Genomic DNA, 20,265 nt, shown 5'->3' with positions numbered 1-20,265 from the left:
CGCCAGAAACCTCCATGGCGTCAAAACAGGTGATCACAGTCCTGACATGTTCAGTAGTCCCTTTCCCCGGGATGAATCCATGTTGAACTGGGGTAACTAATTTTTCTATGACAGCTGACAGCCTTGTAGCTAGAATTTTCGAGTAGAGCTTTACATCAGCATTCATTAAGGCAATAGGTCTATATGACCCAGGATTTGTGGCGGGTTTACCTTTTTTCAAGATAACTATAATTTCAGTCTCGCCCCATGATTTTGAAATTGAGATATCCCTCTGGGCTTGAATGAGTGTGTCCAGTAGCTCCACTCTAAGAACTGATATAAAAGTTTTGTAAAATTCAATGGGTATTTGTAAACATAAAAATAAGTCCCCATACAGTGCTCCCTATTCTGGGCCTTCTCTTTGACAAAATCTATGAATCTGGCTCCTTTCCTCTGTCTCCTAGACCATTACTGTGAGGCCCCAGGGATCGAGAGGATTGGGGCTCTGGATTTGAATGCAACCCTGCTTGCCTTCTACCTGCCACCCCTTTGACTCATCTTTCACAAAAGAACTGCAGCTGAATGGTTAATACTGACTTTGAAGTGCCTCTGCCTGAAAGCTGAGGGTGTGGTGGTAGTACAGATAGTTAAAAAAAAAACAGCCTTCTTACCAGCTATTAATTGATTGAGTCACTTAAAGCCAGGGCCACTGGAATTATGAGTGTCTGCATCAGCAGTGTTTTCCACATAATTATAGTTTTACTGCATTTGCTCCCTAATCTGCAGATTAGAACTAAAGAAACATGATTCTACCTCACACGGAACAAACGTTACTTAAAGCATGACAAAGTGTTCCGGAGCATTGGAAGGCACTTTGGCCCACATGCATCATTGTGTCATTTTGCATTTCTTAATTTGCGAAAAATAAGGAATCGCAAATTAAGAAGTGCAAAATGCTATGCATCATTTTTTTCGGTATTTCTTTGTGATTCGGTAAAAATCGCAATTTTTACCGAATCCCAAAGAAATACCGAATTCTTAAGTTAATTTTCGCAATTCCCATTGATTCCTATGGGCCAAAAGGCCCATAGGAGTCAATGCAAATTGCGAGTGGCACTTAGAAAATTTCATGGGTGCAGGGGGGGGTCCAAAGGACCCCCCCATGCACCCCTGAAATGTATTTTTCGCATCATGTTGCACACACACATGTCCTAAGGACATGTGTGTCCGTAACATGAATGTTGAAAAAAAAGCATTTTCAGCATTTTAAACACTTTTTCCAAATTTACCGAGTGGTTCAACCACTCGGTAAATTTGGCACCCTATTTGCGAATTTTCACTTTTTAAAATAATGATGCATTGCTTTTAAGAAATCGCACATCTGCGACTTCTTAAAAGCACCCGCAATTTTAGAATTCGCAAACATGTTACGAATTCTAAAATTGCTTCATGCATCCCAAAAAGCACTTTTGCATTCGCAAACGGCCGATTTTAAGGAATCGCACCGTTTGCGAATGAAAAAGTGCTTGATGCATGTGGGCCTTTGCAAAGATTCACTGGTAATCTTGTAGTTGCTTAATGCTTAATTTGGGTGTTAAACTGGTAACAATGAGGTGATATATTTCCCCTGACAGCGCTACCTTGAGTTAAAAAGACAAAATAATGAAGTGATGCTAACCACAAAATGTGGCGCACTGTGCTACATAATTTACCTTTTCTTGCTGCATAATTTAGTCAAACATGCTGCATAATGTGGTCCTGTTCTGCTGAATAATTCCAGTGGCTCTGCTTAAGGCTTCATGGTGGCAAAGATGTATTCTTTTTGAGAAGTAATGTAAAGGTGTTATCAGCCGGATCTGAATAGGGGAGACACGTACAAAAATGTCTGCATTGGATACAGATGCAGCAACCTAGCTTAGAGTATGTAAATATTATTTAAAAATAATGACTTACATATTCATAGTGCTTTCTGCCACAGGCTGGGACCTCATAGCACTATAAACAGGGCCACTGGAATTATTCCGCAGGAGAAGGCAGAATTATGCAGCAGGGTTGACTAAATTCTGCAGCAAGTAAAGGCGAATTATGCTGCATAATGCTGCATATTTTGTCATAGCATTACTGCATTTTTTGCAATTTGTACACTTGTTAACACTGCACTGGGTTTTATTGCCCCTCATAAGTACCACATTAATACCCACATATAGCAATAAGCAACAGAAAGGAGACCAGTCAACCTTTAGAAAGGGCCTTCCACTGTGAGGTAATGTGTTGCTGCATTTTTAGAAACCTTTGAACCATTTGAGCTAGAAACAAGTTTTTTTTTAAATCTGCAAATTATGTAGCAGACAATGGATTATGTGACAAATGCGGGAAATCCATAACTATGCGCAAAATACCCAAACCGCACAATTGCATAATTCCAGTGGCCCGGACTATAAATACAAAGTTCACTATTCCTCTGCACCGACTAGGGTTCAATTGTGTGTTGCTTAGCTTTAACACACACAGACATCTGCAGTGATGGTAGTCACTAACTGAGGTTTCATACCGTAAAAGAGTGCAGTTATCACCAGTTAGTTTAACTTGCATTTATTATCCAATTAAGTTGTTATTGCATTATTTTATACACACCTGCAAGACTGTGAAAACACAAAACACGTAGGCTTTTTATTTTATTTTTAGCAACCTCTTTGACCATGCCAGCACACCAGGGGCGCCACTAGACCCGAACTTCGGGGACTAACACTCCCAGCCAGGGCTGGCCCTAGCACTGGCTGCACACGGTATAACAGTCTTTTTTGGCGCCCCTCCCTCATTTTCTCCTCCATGAATTCCCTCACTACTACTCACCAGCAATGCACCTCATTCTTTATAGCCCCTTTCAGACAAACATTTCATTTTTCAATAGCGCTACTCATAGTTTACTCACACTCAGTTCTGTAATCCACATGGCACCCGTTCTTTGTAGCAGGCACATTAACCCTCTGCGCTGTGTGGGTGATAGGAGTGCCCATGTGAGCGCACGGTGAGCGATGTGACAGTGTGAGAGTAGGGTAAAAGGAGTGACTGCAGGGTGAGTGAGTTGACCATATGATTTTGGGTGCGGATGTAAGTGCAGAGTGGGACGAATGAATGCATGGTTAGGGATGGACTTGTGTGAGTGAGATTGCAGGTTGAGCAGTGAGGGGGACAGGTGAGTGAAGTTTCACATGTGTGCGGGGTGAGTAGTGTACTCGTGTGACTGTTGGGTGAGGTACGGGGTGAACAGCGCAAGTGCATTGTGAATGCAGAGTGATCGCTGAGAGTGTAGGGTGAGCGGGTGCATGTGTGAGTACATGTGTTCAGTGTGAGATCATTGTGATCGCTGTGAGTGTAGGGTGAGCGGGTGAATGGTGTGAGGGCATGTGATCAGTGTGAGAGCATTGTGATAGCTGTGAGTGCAGGGTGAGCGTGAAAGTGAAGGGGGAGAATGAGGAGTGAGTTTTCTGAATGCAGGGTGCATTCCCAGACACTTGAAGTAACTCAGCATGTTATTGATGACGGCGTAGGGTTCCAGATATAAGTTAAACTATTGCTATTATGGCATTATTCAGGGATCGAGGGTGGAGGAAATAAATAATGTGCTGATCCTGCAACAAACTTCCAGTCTTACGATTAGGGTTGCCAGTTCATTATTTTGATGTCGCAGACAGTGCAAAAATATACAGGTACGCACTTCGAACAGCAAATATAAATAGAAAGCACTTTTAATTGTGTCAATGAATTGTGCTACATTGTGGTAAATCTCTGCATTGTTGTGACATTGTGGAAATGGGGCAAGTGAGTACATTTTTGTTGGGTTATGGAAAATGGGCGAATATTTGCAATGCTGAGTTAGTAGTGTTTGTCAAGGGGCATTAGCCTGGGCAGTGAAGGGTTAATGTGTGTAATGTGTGGGTATCTGGTTTTCTAAAGTAATGTTATGTTGTCATTTTATCTGTTCTGTTAGGCTTGTACCATTAGTATGGTATTGCAATAGCGGTTAGTGTTGACCAAAAATGGCGGAGCGTGGAGACGGAAAAAAAACGTACCTTCGACTGGCCACTTCACGCTCTTTTGCTCCTCTCCTCCCCTCCAAGCACAAGCTCCCATACTCCACTGCGGCCAATCCTGACGCTGCTCTCATGCTGGTGGCAGAATGAAAGCAGTGTCATGATTGGCCTGAGTGCTGTGAATTTACGCTCCCAGTGAGACTGGGAGCCTGTGCCTGCTTTCTCCAACCTGGCAATGCAGCTCGGGTTAGAGACAGCTTCAGTGCGCATGACGGTTTGGCCGGCCAGACCATCTTGTTCACTGAAGGCAGGGCCCACCACTCCCCCTCAGTGCCTGTATTCCTCCCTGGCCCGCCCCAAAGACTTGTCAGGAAAGGAAAAATTAAATGATAATAAAAAAGTGTTTATTGTAGTTTTATTTTTCATTTCCTGCCATTTTGAGACCCGTGGGGGTGGGGGGGGGGGGGGGGGGCGGGTTGCTGGGGGTTGTGACGCTCCTCTGCCATAGCAAAGGAGCCGCCGCTGTGGTGTTGTGGTGCTTTCATTTGTGTCCTTTCGTCCATTGGGAGATTTCCACCAATCAATTGTTATTTGTTTGGTTGTGTTTTGTAGTGATTTCTTAACGGCTTTGTATAGTCAAGTTTATTGTTCCTTAACGTGAAACTAACATGAGCTGATTCTAGTAAAGCCCTTCCTAGTGGTCAGTGTCTGTGATGTGCGGAAGCACTTTGGTGTTTTTCATTGAGCTGGGTGGTCCGTTGTCCATTGGCCCTGCTAGGGAGATGGTTTTCTGGCAGCATCACTAGTCTGGTAAAAGTTATTGATGCAATGTGTGCAGTACATTTACGTAAGATTATCTGAATGCCTCCAAGGCGTATGTTGATGTGTTGCTTGAGTAGAGCTGTGGAGCTGGCAGCACTTTGCCAACTATATACAGCGCCTGGATACCCCCTAGGGTGATACGGAGCGCTATACAAATACCGACTGATTGATTGATGGATATGACTTTGGTGTTTCGTGTGTGCAGTCAGTGAAGCTATCTGTTGTGTTTGAAAAAACAAGATAATTAATCTAGTTGGCAAGGTGTTGTGTAAGTGGGTATTGTTGCAAAAAATAAAGTTCTTGTGGGATGGGAGGTAGGATCAGAGAAGCAAAGCAGGAGACAGGGAGTGACCAACATGAATTCAGTGTGTGTCAGTGTCTGTATGAGGCGTGTCTGCAGTGTTTTTTGGGCCTACCTCTTTGCGGAGTGCCTGTCTTAGCAGATGTTCCAGGGGTTGTCAGACGCTCTTCTGGGACTCTCCTCTCTTGAGAGATATTTAGGATCAAGCGCTCAAAAGGAGCAGCTCTTGAAGTCATTCTGCTCATTTCAACAGGAAGGAGAGAACAAGTTGAGAGAGCTGGAAAAGCAAGAAGAGACCAGAGTAGGGGAAAAAACGGAGATAAAAAGGAAAAGGTAGATAAAGTAGACAGAAGATATCAGTCAAAAATATGAAAGAAATTAGTATGTAAGCGGTGGTGTTTGTGCCCAGTGAAAGCGTGCACTAACGGCTAGTGGTGTTTGTGCGCGTTGAAAGCGTGCACTGACGACTGATGGTGTCTGTTGAAAGTGTGCACTGACAGTGTGGTTGTGTGTGTGGTTGTGTGTGTGATTGTGCATGTGTGTGTGGTTGTGCGTGTGTGTGTGGGTGTGGTTGTGGGTGTGGGTGTGGTTGTGGTTGTGTGTGTGTGTGTGGTTGTGAGTGTGGTTGTGTTTGTGGTTGTGTGTGTGGTTGTGTGTGTGGTTGTGGTGTGTGGTTGTGAGTGTGTGTGTGTGTGGTTGTGCGTGTGGTTGTGTGGTTGTGTGTGTGGTTGTGTTTGTGGTTGTTTGTGTGGTTGTGTGTGTGGTTGTGTGTGGTTATGTGTGTGTGGTTGTTTGTGTGGTTGTGTGTGTGGTTGTGTGTGTTCTATACTATGTTTTGTTATGCTATGCTGTTTTGTTGTGTTTTAATATGCTATGCTTTGTTTTGCTAAGCTATGTTTTGTTATGCTATGCTATGCTTTGTTATGCTATGTTTAGTTATGCTATTCTATGTTTTGGTGTTTTTTTTATACTATGCTATGTTTTGCTATGCTATGATATGTTTTGTTTCGTTATACTATGCGTTGCTATGCTATGTTTCTTATGCTAGGTTTTGTTGTATTTTGTTATGCTATGCTATGTTTTGTTGTGTTTTGCTATGATTGTTATGCTATGTTTTATTGCGTTTTGTTATGCTATGCTTTGTTTTGTTATGTTATGCTATGTTTTGTTGTGTTGTATTTTTGCAGACAGGTAATTGTATCCTTCGAGGCTTGACGAGCAAATAGCGCATTTATGAGCCAGTCATCGAGATACGGGAAACCTAGAGGCCTTTTTGTTCTGAGTAGGCTGCCACTGGGGCCAGTCACTTTGTAATTATCCAGGAAGTGGACCTGAGAAGAAATGGGACTACTTTGAATTGGTAGTGAGTCCCAGCCACTGTGAATCTGAAAAAATTGAGATTCGGAAGGATAGTTTAACAACACAGAGGGACAAAAAAGGACAATATTTATTGGTGTCCAGTGTACGTGTCCTATAAACTGGTAAACAAGTGATGTACAAAGTTCCCCAAAAGATAATGTTTAAATGGCTGAGTTGTCTCTCTCTCTCTCTGAATGGATGTGTGCAAAAGCGTCAGGGAATAAGAGTAATCCCTTATCGGAACTTAGGATGCCTCACAAAACTAATTAGCTTGGCGATTGTTGTCATCTTGCCAGATGGTTGTTTTGTCTCATCATCGGCCTCCTGCTCCAACGACAGGCTGGCGCTGCAATGCCTGATGGGTAGCACAGGGTGCTACACTTTTGTGGAGTTCTTTTGTTCCTGCCCGTCGGTTGAGTGCGTGTGAGGGGCCTAAAAAGTGAGATAGTGAGCGTGAAGGAGTGTTTTTATAAAAAGGTAAGTATAGTCCACTCAGACAGCTTTATTCATGTGGCTAACTGCCTTGTTAAAATAGTGAAGGGAGGGGTACCGAAACTCAAAAATAAGGTAGTTTGGCTTCGTTCGACCCTCACCTATGGTATGGTCAACATGTTTCATGCCTTATAGACAATTCTTCAGGACCTAAACGTGCTCATAAACTCATGATAAGCCCATCCGGGCTAGAAGGTGTGTGATATATACAACCTGCGCGGTCAATTACCAAGGCAAGTAGGTGTCCTGCGTGGAATTCCGCCCTGGAAGGAAAATAAAAAAGTAATTATTCTCTGCAGCCCCATATGTGCTATGCAGGTCAATGCTGTATCTCAAAAGAGAAGACCCTTAACCCAAGCGTAGATTGTAGCTCAGTGGGGTCATGTGAATAACCGTGAGAGAGAGAGACATAATGAGTGCCAGATATTATCATGCTTAATTAAAAACACTTGTCTATACATTATGTGACCAACCAATTTTCTGCTACTGATTCGTATGTCAGGTTCAATGGGTAAGTTGTGTAAAGAATGAGGGGCCATGTGCGCCATCAGAACAGGGAGTAAGGGGGATCCCCAAGTGTGTGGTATAAGAGGGTGTGGATCTTACCCTCAATCCCTGGTGACGGTCCCCACAGACTGTCCTTGTGGGGTCTGAGCTTCTGGGTAATTACCTGGAAGGGTAGGGGAAAGGGGAAGAAGGTGGAAGAGTACAAGGTTAAATTGTCCCGGTCATCGGGACAAAAAATGAGGGGGAGTGGAAGGAGCCGGCCAACAACCCGTATGTGGTCTCGCCCCGCCGACCGCGGGCACCTGCGGGACATGCCACTTGGGTAAGGCAGCGGCAGAGGCGGAAACACCGCGGGCCCCAATCGGGCCACCAACGTCACCGCCGCGTGCCACTCGGAATACATCAAGATCCAACCCACTGTAGGTGGTGTCCCCGTGTTGTAGGCGGCAGCTAGATCACAGCGATGATCCCAAAGAGGCACCGCGGCAGCCCATGGCCCGAAGGTGCCAAGCGGGTCACACAAGCGCCACAAACCAGGGCAAGGGCAGCCCCCAAGTACCCCCGGGTGGCCGGAGATGGAGCACCAAACAAACTCGATGGACGCTCCGAGGGGCGGAAAACATCTGCGTCCAGCCCCCCACACAACACCTTACCTGGTGAACTCGAGGCCGTTGCCTATAGGCACCTACCCCCACACCACGGCGAGACTCAGCACGCAGGACAGCTGGCAGCGTACAGCGGTGCTGGTCGTTGTTAAATGCGGTCCCCCGAGGCTGATGTATGTGGGTGTGGCCAAGGGTTCGTTGCTAGGCAACGCGGCCAATCAGGTTCGGTGGGGTAGAGGGCAGGGGAGGGACCCGGGTAATGACGTATGTTTTCCCTCGCGCCGTGATTGCGCGCCATGTTGGGAAGGGGCCGTTACTATAGAGACCGGTTGGGATTGTGCCGTCTAGTAAGGGTTTGTACACTTAGTGCTGAGGTTCTGTGCCTCGATCATCATTGTACCATAAATAAGGGACGTATTGGATCTGGATAAGTCACGTCGACCAATATGTTAAAAATTACGGACTTGGTTACCCTCGGAAGATATTGGGGTGAAAATTATATATAAATATTATTTGGGGTGAAAGATACCCGCAGGAGCCTGTTTTGGGCGAAACCCAGATAGAAGCACACAGTGTCTTGGATCGGCAGGCCAGAGGGTAGGGCTGCCTACATTAGTGTCCCATTCGGGCGCCATCTTGGAGCGGTGTGATATTAAAGGGAACTGATCAAGGATCTTATCAAGATCTTGGTGTTTGGTATTTGGTTGGGTAGATACTCAGGGGGGTGATATAGTATGCATTATACTAGTAGTAAGGCCACACAAGTTCGATCTATCTGGATAGCATATTCCAGGGGACAGAGCCATTCAGTCCCTGTGTGTCTGTTTGTAAACGATGCACCCATCTCTGTTCGATTCTGTATAGGGCTTGTTGATTGATTGAAAGATGGCATTCTAGAACAGTCCATTGTATGCTTTCAGCATGGTGGCCTCGTTGCTTGCAATGTTCATATAAACGTGTATGTGTCTTCATACAGCGGATGTTGCTGTTGTGTTCCATAATACGCAATTTTACAGTGCGCATCGTCATTCCGATGTATTTTAGACTACACGGACAGGTCAGCATATAGATACACTTGCAGCTATTACAATTCGTGTGTATGTTTAGATGCCAAGTAAAGGTATCAGATAGTACTATGGATTTACCTTGTGTCGACTGGGGACATATGACACACATGCCACATCGGAAATGACCCACAACTGGGGGCAGATCCCAGAGAGTGTTCTGAGGACGAGTACTCGTCTTCTTTGGTCGAGTGTGGATCAGTGTGTCTTTTAGATTGGTTGTTCTTTTAAAGGCAAACCGGGGGCGGGGGATGTCCAAGCCCGCCGAGTTCAAGATACCCCAGTGAGAGTTCACTGTTTTTTTAATGAACGTGGAGTTTTTCATGTAGGAAGTGACACAGGTGATGATGTCCTCTGTCTCCTTGGTGTGTGTTTCCAGGAGAGATTCTCTGTTATTATTGAGTGCTCTCTTCACCGAAGGTTTTAGTAGTCTTGTCGGGTAACCCCTGTCCTGGAGTTTATGTTGCAGGGTAGTTGTCTCTCGTTTGTAGTCCGCTACCATGGTGCAGTTTCTGCGGAGCCTCAGAAATTGGCAGAACGGCAAGTTGTCCCTCAGGGCCCTAGTGTGGTGGCTGTTGTATAGTAGAAGGCTGTTTCTGTCGGTCTCTTTTTTGTAGAGGGTCGTGGTGATTTCTGTTGATGCCAGCTGGATAGTAAGATCCAAGAAGGGTAGTGAGTGTTCAGATATGGTACCCGTGAATTTTAGAAATGGATCCTGGAGATTAATCCATGTACAGAAGGTGTCACAACTAGTCCGGTCACCTTTCCAAAAAACCAAAATATCGTCGATATAGCGACGCCATAAGGTGAGGTGTTCGAGGAACGGATTGTGATCAGATGAATAGATAAAATATTTCTCGAAAGTGGCCATGTATATGCAGGCCAAGCTCGGTGCAAAAGTTGATCCCATCGATGTTCCACGGATCTGGTGGTATAGCTGTGACTCATATTTGAAGAAATTCTCCGTGAGGGCTATGTTGGCCAGTTCCATAATGAAGGAGATCGGGGTCGGGGACGACCATTCTTCTGACCTCAAAGTGGACTCAACTGCCTCCAGGGTTGCCTGTTGAGGGATGTTCGTGTACAAGGCTTCCACGTCTAAGGTCAGTAGGATGTCAACATCCTCTCTGCCGTCCACATCGTTGATCAAGCGGAGGACGTCTCTGGTGTCCTGGAGATAGGATGGGATTTTCTTCACTAATGGTTGTAAAAAAAGTCACAAAATTGGGACAATGGTTCCAGTAGAGACCCTATCCCGGAGACAATGGGTCTTCCGGGAACAGGGGTGGTACCCTTATGAATTTTAGAAAGGGTATAAAAGTAGGGTGTAACTGGTTCCGTTGTAATGAGAAAGTCAGCTTCCTTCTTGGTTATCCATTCATTCGTTTCGCCCTCGATCACCAAACTCATGATGGTAGTCGTCAGACGTTTCGTTGGATCCACGTTGAGAGGTCTGTAGTGGGTGTTGTTGGACAGTTGTCGTCTGCATTCTCGGTCATAGTCATCATAGTCTTGAATGACCGTGGCTCCCCCCTTATCTGCTTGTTTGATGACAATGGTGTCATCATTGCCTAAAGCGATAGAGGCTTTCTCTCAGCATTCGTCAGGTTGTGAAATTGGTTGACGTGAGGTTTTTCTTTAAGACTGGCAAGGACCGCTCGCTCGAATGTTAGGACCTCTGGTGGGACCATTCCATCCGTTGGGGTGAAGGCGGAAGGTTTCCCTAATCCGGTGTCTTGGCTCGTTGGCTCGGGTTTGTCGTCAAAGAAAGCACGCAAGCGTATCTTCCTGAAGAGTTGTCTAATTTCGATCATTTCTTGGAAACTGTCTGGGGTAGGGGTGGGGACAAACCCCAGCCCCTTTTCCAAGACGCTCTTTTCCGTTGGAGTCAAATCTTTTTTCGAAAGGTTGACAATTAGACTCTTCTCCCCCTGGTGGTGGTGCTCCTGGTTTCCATCATGGTCTGTGGTGTAGGCTGGTCTTGCCACTGCACCCCTTTCTGTCCACCTCGCTTTCGCCCTCTTCCTCTGCCCCAACCTCTGCCTTGAAAAGGTGGCGGGTTCAAAGGGTAAAATTGCGGTGGGCCCTGTGGAAAGAAGGGGTACTGCCATGGAGGTGTCATATGGGCCATGAAACATTGGACCTTGTTGGTAGCCTTGTTGCCAATTGGGGCGTTGTGGGAGCCGGTTGTTTTTTGGGGGGTAGCTTCCACTGGAATCACTGCTCGTGGAGCTTCGTCTATTGTTATGATCCAAGCTGTCGTCAGAGGAGTAGTTGGTCTTTTTCCCTTTGAAACCATCTCTTAGGTAAGGATATACCTTCTGTTTTTCAAACTTTGAAATATCTTTTTGAAGTTTTGTGGTTTTTTGTTTCAAGAGGTATTCATGGTGGTCCGCCATTTCCTGATTAATGTCAGCTAACTTGGTGATGAAGGCGGCTTTGTTGTTCTTGTTGACAGTACTCTTCATTGTGGCTTCTAATGCAGACATTTTTTCCAGTAAGGCGTCAGATAGTCGTTTCGCCGTTTGTGTTATTAGGAAAAGTAAGTCTTTGGTACATTTCCATGACACCTGGCACCAGTCAACCTTGAATTGTTTGTCTTCTAGGAAGAGCCTGGGTATGATGTTCACGACTAGTCCCTGTTGGGCTATATTGCTTCTAAGGTATTCTGTCATCATTATACCATGTATGGTAATCCTTATTAGTTCTTTCTTCATCTCAGTCAATGTCACCCATTCGTCATTGGAAGTGCCTGAAGCAGAGGCTGTTGGATTGTTAAGTAAGGGTGTCTCTGTTCTTAAGGCTTCGGCGATGGCGTCCTCATCAAAACTAAGACCCGGTACATCTTCCATGTTGGTGGAGGGTGGCCGGGGTTGGGGATATATGCTAACCAGAGAAGTTCAAGCCGTGAATGTGGTCTTCTCAGTGTTAGCGGTTAAATATTGGACCAAAGCAGTGAAAAGGTGTCACTGTTGGTAACCTAAGGGTCCCGTGGGGTCAGCCCACGTAAATCAATTCAACAACACAGAGGGACAAAAAAGGACAATATTTATGGGGGTCCAGTGTACGTGTCCTATAAACTGGTAAACAAGTGATGTACAAAGTTCCCCAAAAGATAATGTTTAAATGGCTGGATAGGAAAAAGGGAAATAAGCATACTGTTTTCATGAAATCTCTGTGTTTGATGAGGTGCAGATTTTCTTGAAGAGTGATCATGCAAAACAATTGCTTCTTCAGGTACTTGTTCCGTTTCCTGAGATCTTCACGACCAAGAAGTAACAAGTCAAGTCAAGTCAAAAATATGCTTTATTTGAGGTTTCACTCATAAAAGCAGATCATTCATCATTTTAAAAATACAATAAATTTGCAGTTAATTATATTAAAACTGAAACTTCCAATTTACAGTTATTAGCTAAAGCATGCCTTTTACAGTTATTTGACTTGAGTTACAGTTCCAATTTTAGTAATTAAGAACAGTGCAAAATTAGCAATTTGTTAAAATTAATAAAAAGGTTAAATTTATCAATTTAAAACAATTATGTGAGTAAAAACATATGCATAGATTACAGATGAATTAATTGGTCAGAGAATAGTCAAATGACTAGCAGTCTCTGTCTGATCGACCATGCTCATCCAAGATACTTGGCAGTAGCTATTAATACCCATGTCAGACTATTAGTGCGTATAATACGTAAGGCAACAGTGCTGCTAGTGATTCCCAAGTTCTTGCACATCCGTGTTAACCAAATAGGCCGTGGATCAGAATAGGCTGTGCAAGAAAATAAAAAATAACCAGTTGTTTCTTTGGCGATACCACAAGCGGGGCAACTGGCGCTAGCTCCACCATCCCATTTTGCTGTCAAAAATCTAAGGGGGAGCGCACCTGCTCTCAGTTGGAAAAGGAGCTTTCTATCACCGGGCCTTGTTATGATATCCCAATAGGGTTCTAGGCAGGGACAGAGTTTCATTTCTAGGAATGTTCCGGCCATAGATCCTATGTTCGAGCTACCCCATCCCCTAGAGGCTACCTTCTCCCAGTAAATTTCTTTTAGAACTCTTTTGATCGGAAAAGGAGTTCCTGCTGGGTCTTCCCAAAGTGATCCCAGACCAAGCTCAGTCAAAATTGCACTGAGTGATTTGAGCCACTTGATCTTGTGGAATACATCTGCCTTGATAATGTCTCGAAACCCCTCGGCATAGTGGGAAAGCTCTGGAGTCGTCCAGAGCCTTCGCCAATACAGAATCGGTCGAAGCCTGACCAAGTCTGTGACAGCTTTTCTGCCCAGATCATACCTCAGAGGCAGCAAGGGAGTGCTTTTAGGTACACCAGTTATTGCCCGGAAGAACTTGTTTTCCGAGGCTTGAAGTGCAGCTACCTTCTCAAACCCCCATAGCTCTGCACCATAGAGTGCTGAGCCGAGAGCCTTTGCTTCATATAACTGGAGAGCTGGCTTTACAGGTTTGGTCAAGGATTTTCTGTGCTCTGAACTAATAGCACCTGACAGTTGCCTGTGTCTCAGAGTGGCAAGATCTATGTGCTGTCTCCATCTGTTCTTGCTCGATATATGGATCCGTAGATATGTGAAAGCATTCACAATCTCTAGGGGCCGGCCATTCATAGTAATTTTAGATTTAAAACTACGGTGGGGGTTGAAAACCATAAGTTTTGTTTTGGCCACATTGACCTCCAGGCCATGCTCCTCACAGAATAAATCAAAGATAGACAAAGCGTTCTGGAGTCCACTCGGAGTCTTTGATAAAATGAGGGTGTCGTCTGCAAACATTAAAATAGGCATTTTTATGCCAGATAATGAAGGAGCATCCACCTTCACAGACAACATACGGGCTACAACACCATTAATGAATAATGTGAAGAGGGTCGGTGCCATTGAGCAACCTTGCCGGACGACCAGCTCAACAGGGAAATCCTCAGTCACCTTGCCATATCCCCCCCACTGAATCCTGACAAAGTTTGTTTCGTGGAATCTTATTATTAATGACAATAGTTCTGGAGGAAAACCCATAGTCTTAAGGACTGTCCACAGCTTAGACCGTGGCACTAGGTCGAAGGCAGCCCGCAAATCGACAAAAGCTGCGTACAAACTGCCTCCGCCCAGTACCACGGTCCTCCATTACAGCAAGGTAAAGCAGAACTTGGTCCACCGTACTTGTGGACCTACGTAAACTGGCTTGAAAAGGTGAGAGAGCGTTGTTCTCCTCTGCCCAGTCAAGGAGCCTGTTCACAATCACACGGCCCATTACCTTTTGGATGGTGCCAATAAGGCTTATCGGCATGTAATTGCCAGGCTGTGATCGGTCACCCTTTTTGAACACTGGTATAATTACTGCACCCTGCCAGGAAGTTGGTACCTCTGAACCCTGGGCAATAGCGTTGATAAGAAGGTGGATGTACTTACACCAGCGTTCCTTATCGTTGATAAAAACATCCGCTGAAACTCCATCTAGTCCAGGAGCACGCCCGCTGGACACAGAGCTCAAGGCCGCCATTATTTCTTTTGGGCTGAAGGATTTATCTTTGAAGTGGATTAAGCCTATACCCGCTACTGTAGTGACCCGTTTAGGCTCAGCATACTGCGTTTTAAAGTATTTTACCCACTCCTCTTCTGGAACGGTGTTACCTAGGGGCTCGGGTTGCCCCTCACTACCCCACTTAACAATGCTCCAGAATAACCTAGAATCCTTTCTATCGCAGGCTACTTTTAACTGAGACCAGTGTTGTTCGTCCCAGTCTTTCTTTGCCTTCGCTATACTAGCCTTGTACTCCTTTCTAGCAGAGTTAATAGTAGTAGACTGTCTACATTTTATGGCAGCTCCTAGAGCCAGTCGTGCTTCCCTGCAATGGGCATTAAACCATTTTGCTTGTTTGGGGGCTCTCACTCTAGTAGCTTTTGTGGGCTTCGGAAAGTGGTTTTTAATTATACAAAAGAGACTGTCATGGATTTCAGCCACATTACTCGACCCAGTACTAGAGGAGTTGATGTGTTCAAGGGCTAGTATTGCTTTATCTGCCTCACAGTTAATGTTGGCTATGGCCTGCTGCTGGTTGGTTACTACATTTACCCACCTTAGCCTGCGCATGTCATTTGTAGGGACCGTTAGGGGAGGGATATGGAGATTAGAGCCTATGGGCCCATTGGCGGGAGTCCACCATTTATGCTCTGTGCACAGAGGGTTGTGGTCACTCTCACTCCTCCACCTCCATATCACAGACCAATGGCCATAGTTCCAGGCTACATAAGACATAGTCAATTCTGCTTTTATGGCGCCCGTTATCAAATGTACTAGACCCAATTTTGTCACTCAAAGTCCTCCCATTTAACGCTCTTAAGCCTCTTTCGTAGCATAAGGCGTTCACACTAATGACATCCTCGGTCCAGCGTACAACTGGGTTCAGCTCTAGTTTGGGGACTCCCCATTGCATATCTTCTTCGTCCCCAAGAAAATCATCATCTGTGGCTAGGGGCTCAAATGTTCTATTAAAGTCACCTGCAATGACAATGTTGTGATCTTGTGAATGAGTGTCAAGGAGAGAACCCAAGGCCGCGAAAACCTCTGTCCTCCCACCCTTATTGCTCCTTACATAAACATTGTAAATGTCAAGCGACCCCAGAGTGGTAGAGCTCATTCTGATTAGTTGTATATCTCTAGGGGAGGTATCTATTACTTTGACAGCTATTTTTAGAGTCTGTCGGACCCAAATGGTTAAACCACCCATAGGTCTCCCCTTCGGACCCTGTAGTGCAGGCACAGAGTAATTCAGGTATCCCTGTGCAAAGGATGGATCACATAACCATGCCTCCTGGAATATACATAAATCATACGAATTGACAAAGAAAAGCCAATCACCAGAGTCCAGTTTAGAACCCAACCCAGCAATGTTACATGAGAATATTTGCCCACATTGTCCACGATACCAGCTGGGGGCTTCAGTGAAGAGTTCTCATTGTTTACCAGAGACGAATCTTGTTCCATTTCCTTTGGCAGACCTTGATGTTGGACAGGACCAGTATCAGCCCCACTCCCAAGGACCGGTTCAATGTTAGGACTTACTATGGTGGTGACATCACACTCTTCAGGACTAGGTGAGTCATTTCTTCTCAGACTGAGCATACCCTCCCTTTCGTTGGCTCGCATCCAGTTCACACCACCTTCTGTCTGTGAGACCAATGGTTGTCAGTCGTTATTGTCTAGCCCAGAGTTAGACCTGCCACCTAGTCTTTCCGAGGGTGCAGCAGTGAACACCAAGTTGTGAGGGCATGTTTTCCTTAGCTGGATCTGAGAAGGAGATGGGGCACTACTTCTAAACTCCAGTGCGAAAAGGTTTTCTGCAAGGGTTGGGGATTTCAAAGTTAACTCTATAGAGTCACCTACAAGATTAGGAGAGCTCAATCTCTTTGCCTCTACAATATCCTCCCTAATCACGGAACGGCATCCTCTAACATGGCGTAGCCAATGAATGGCTTTGTTCGTTAGAGAATCCGGGTGCTCGCTGTTACCAGACTTTCCCTTAGTTAGTTTTGGAACATTGGTCATGTATATTTTGTTCTTAGAGTAGTATACTTTATTAAGGAGGCTCTTTGGTTTGGGACCGAGGTTATTTGTCCCTAAAATTTACATTTAAAGTTGGTAGACTCTCGGAGACTTTGGCTGAGTATAGCTGGGGACCAGTTGGCCCATTAGCATTTTGACCTCTTGTTTTGCTGCTTTCCCCTCCTTTCAGATCTCGGGAAGGCTGGTCAGTCTTCCTCAGTTTTGTGGCTAGGGATTCGGAGTTTGGTCCTACTATTTTCCCCTGTCTCTGGGTATTTGATTGGTTCGGGATTTTAGCATCGGGAGCTTTGCTTGGGATGTCACTCCGAGTTTGGGATGAATTATATACTGGCGGCGCCACTTTGCCTATTATTTTTGGTACACCTTCGTGTTTGTCAGTGATCATGGAGGTTAAATTTACGATTAATGACCTCAAGGCCTCTATTTCATCCCTTAGTAAAATCACTAAATTGGACAGAGTGCTAACGTCCATGGGCAGTGGCTTATCTCTGCTACTATTATCGCTAAAGTGAGAGAGAGGCTCTTCATGGACCTCAGCCAGAACTGCAAACCTATTTCCAGTAAGAACCTGCGGGCTGAGACTAATGGCTCAGTCTCCCTCTCAGAATCAGGGGGAGTAATCCTGCCTGCTGCGCTAGCAGAATCGCTTGGTGGAATTATACAATCCTCAATGGAGTTTGTCATACTTGTCTTGGCTTTACATTTCCTTTCTGCCTTGAACATGGCTGGTATTTTAGGGTGATCGTTTAGAGCATTTGGTAGATTCAGAGTAACCCCAGCATTGATGGTATCAAAGTTCTCTATTTGATCGGCGTCAAGTATTTCTCTACACTCGTTCACGAGGGTGTCGATACGGTCCATAACATCACTATCAGCTGCTCGGCACGCCTTTTTAGATGCTCTCTTCCTCTTATGAAGTTTCGGTGCATTACCTGACCCGTTCCCCCCCTCCATCGATTTTCGTTTCCCCATTTAACTAGGGTATACGGGGGATCCGTTTATCAGAGGATACAATATATAGCCCCTAAGGTACAACAGTCAAGGTACAATAAGAAGTTCCTCTTACAGTTTTTACTGGTAGCGATGATCCTATTTCTGGGGAGGATGTTAGAAACGTGGCCCGTCCCGTCCCAGGACGGCCACAGACGGCCCGCCCTCTGCAATGCGGAGGTAGCTGTCTGAATTTGAGCGCCTCCAGTCACGCTCTGCAGGAAGTGGGCGGTGTGCTCCCAAAGCAGGCTGGGAGCTGTAGTCTCAACCCCTCATCGCTGTTGAGCGTTGCCACCAGCTCGGCGGCGGGGAAACCTCAGCGTCAGGAACCCAGTGTTGTTCGACAGCCCAAGATGATCCGGTGAGGCAGGTAAGGTTTGTCACCCCTCGCTGTGCGCCTACTTGCTTTAGGAAACAAGAATAGAAGCCCATTCTTTTTTGAGAGTTTGGGATCTTTTCTATGTCACCCTTGCTTAGCATAGATAGTGTTACTTTCGGAGAAGATGAAGATGAGATGGAGGTGCTCGTTTTGGTGGAGCGGTAGGTGGAATTCGGGTGAATTCCAAAGTATGGACATTCGCGATGAGGTCCAGGACCCATTTGTCCATTGGGCTGGTCTGCCATTGATGGGGATATTTTGAAATTCTTGCTCTCAGAGGATGGTGTTCTGTAGGGCGCGTAACCAGCACTATAATATTGTCTTTGCTTCTTGCTAGTGTCTCTTGCTGCTGCTGTCTGCTTACTCCTTGGTGACTGCTTGGAGTAAGCTACCGCTAGCGGTGTCAGATATGGTTGGTGCTGCTGGTAGGTAGATCGAAAGGGCTGCTGAAAAGGTTGGCATGACTGATATCTCTGGTTTTCTCCTCGATATGAATAAGCACCTCTTCTGCCTGCCCCTCTAAAAGGTGTTTTATGGATCTTCAAGGTGCCCAAAGATCGAGCGGTGTCAGCCTTCACTGCTTTGTAAGGAATCGTCAAAGCATCGCCATCATTTGGCACGTCTAAAAATCTTAGTTTGTGCCTCAGGATGGAATGTTGAGGCCTTTAACCAAGCTTATTGTCTGAGGACTGATGTCCAGAGTACAATCTATGATTTCCGATGCAGATATTTCTCCTTGCTTCAGAATCTTCTTGTTTCTGTTACCTCATCTTTTCAGCAGGCAATCAAGATATGTGGCGATGTCCGACAACATCTATCAGTCATGTCTGCCCAGGATTGCCCGCCAATTTGCTGCACCTTCAGTTCTGCCTGACATAGTTAAGACCCCCTTACCAGTATTTTCAAGGCACCTGCCTTCCTTGTCAGGTGGCATTGAAATTGGCATGGAAGGGTTCTTTGACCAGCGCTGGGCAGCCTGTGTAATGGTAGAGTCCGATTTTGGGTGTCCAACCAGACATGCCGGCGAGTCTTCAGGAGCTTATTTGTACTTCTTATCGATTATTAGCAGAGCTGCTGGGACTGTGGTAGGAGTTGTCATAATTTTAATTCCTTAGTGTACTAAAAGTGGGCATGAGGTTGGGTAGTGAGGGAAGTCAAAGCAACAAGTTTACAAAGTTGAGGTAGAGCTGTGAAAAATGTGGTGAGACGGGCAGGAGGAGTGGAGAAGGAGGTAATTGCGATGGAGAGTTAAAGCCCAAGGGAGAAAGCCTCAATGCCTGGAGGATGGAAAGTGAGGCGCATAACTTGAAAGGGCAGAGTCGTAGTCTGGTGACAGAAAAATGAGGGCAAGCGGCAAACTCGCACCTGCCCATTCCCTTCCCCCTGCACCTTGAGGGATGGGGTCCAACATCAGGCCCCATAATGTCCCAGTTACTTACCGGTAATCATCCTTACTCTGCATTCAAGGCTTTCCTGATACGGTCCTTGCCTGCAAGGTTTGATCTTCGTCCTGCAGAACCTGTTTCTAGGCTGTGGAAGCAGGGGTCGGGTGGAATCATTTTCTCAGGCCACCAAAGACTAGGGCAAGGTGAGCCTCTTGGATCAAAGAAAATAACTTTAGTTTTGGCCAAATTTAATTTGAGAATATTGGCATCCATCCAACCAGCAACTCCCTTTAGATACTCTTTGAGCTTACTGAGGGCAGAATCTGAGTGTTGCTGGAAGGACAGTAGTAGTTGGGTATCATCCGCATAAGACACCGCCTGCACACCTCGAGACTCGATCAACTGGGCCAGTGGTGCTAGAAGAAGATCGAACAAAGTAGGACTCAAAGCTGAGCCCTGAGGTACTCCAAATAGAAGAGGCTTAGAGTGGAATGAGAAAGGATAAAGATAAACCTGCTGAGATCTAGTCTCTAAAACAACTTCAGCCAAGAGAAGGCTCTACCTTGTATGTCTGTCAAACTAAATCTATCCAAAAGGGTGGCATGGGAAACCGCATTGAATGCTACAGATTGGTCCAACAAAATCACAGTCGCAGTGTCAAGATGTTCTTTGATATCTTAAGTCCCTTCCCATAAGGCAGTTTCAGTTCTCATACCTTGTCAGACACCAGCCTCTGAGTCGTGCAAACGTCCTTTAGATTCTAGAAAGGGGGAGAG

Source organism: Lissotriton vulgaris, chromosome 12 (genome assembly GCF_964263255.1).
Source record: "Lissotriton vulgaris chromosome 12, aLisVul1.2, whole genome shotgun sequence".
Classification (NCBI taxonomy): domain Eukaryota; kingdom Metazoa; phylum Chordata; class Amphibia; order Caudata; family Salamandridae; genus Lissotriton; species Lissotriton vulgaris.
The sequence above is the reverse complement of the archived record's forward strand: the minus strand, read 5'-3'. Positions refer to the sequence as shown.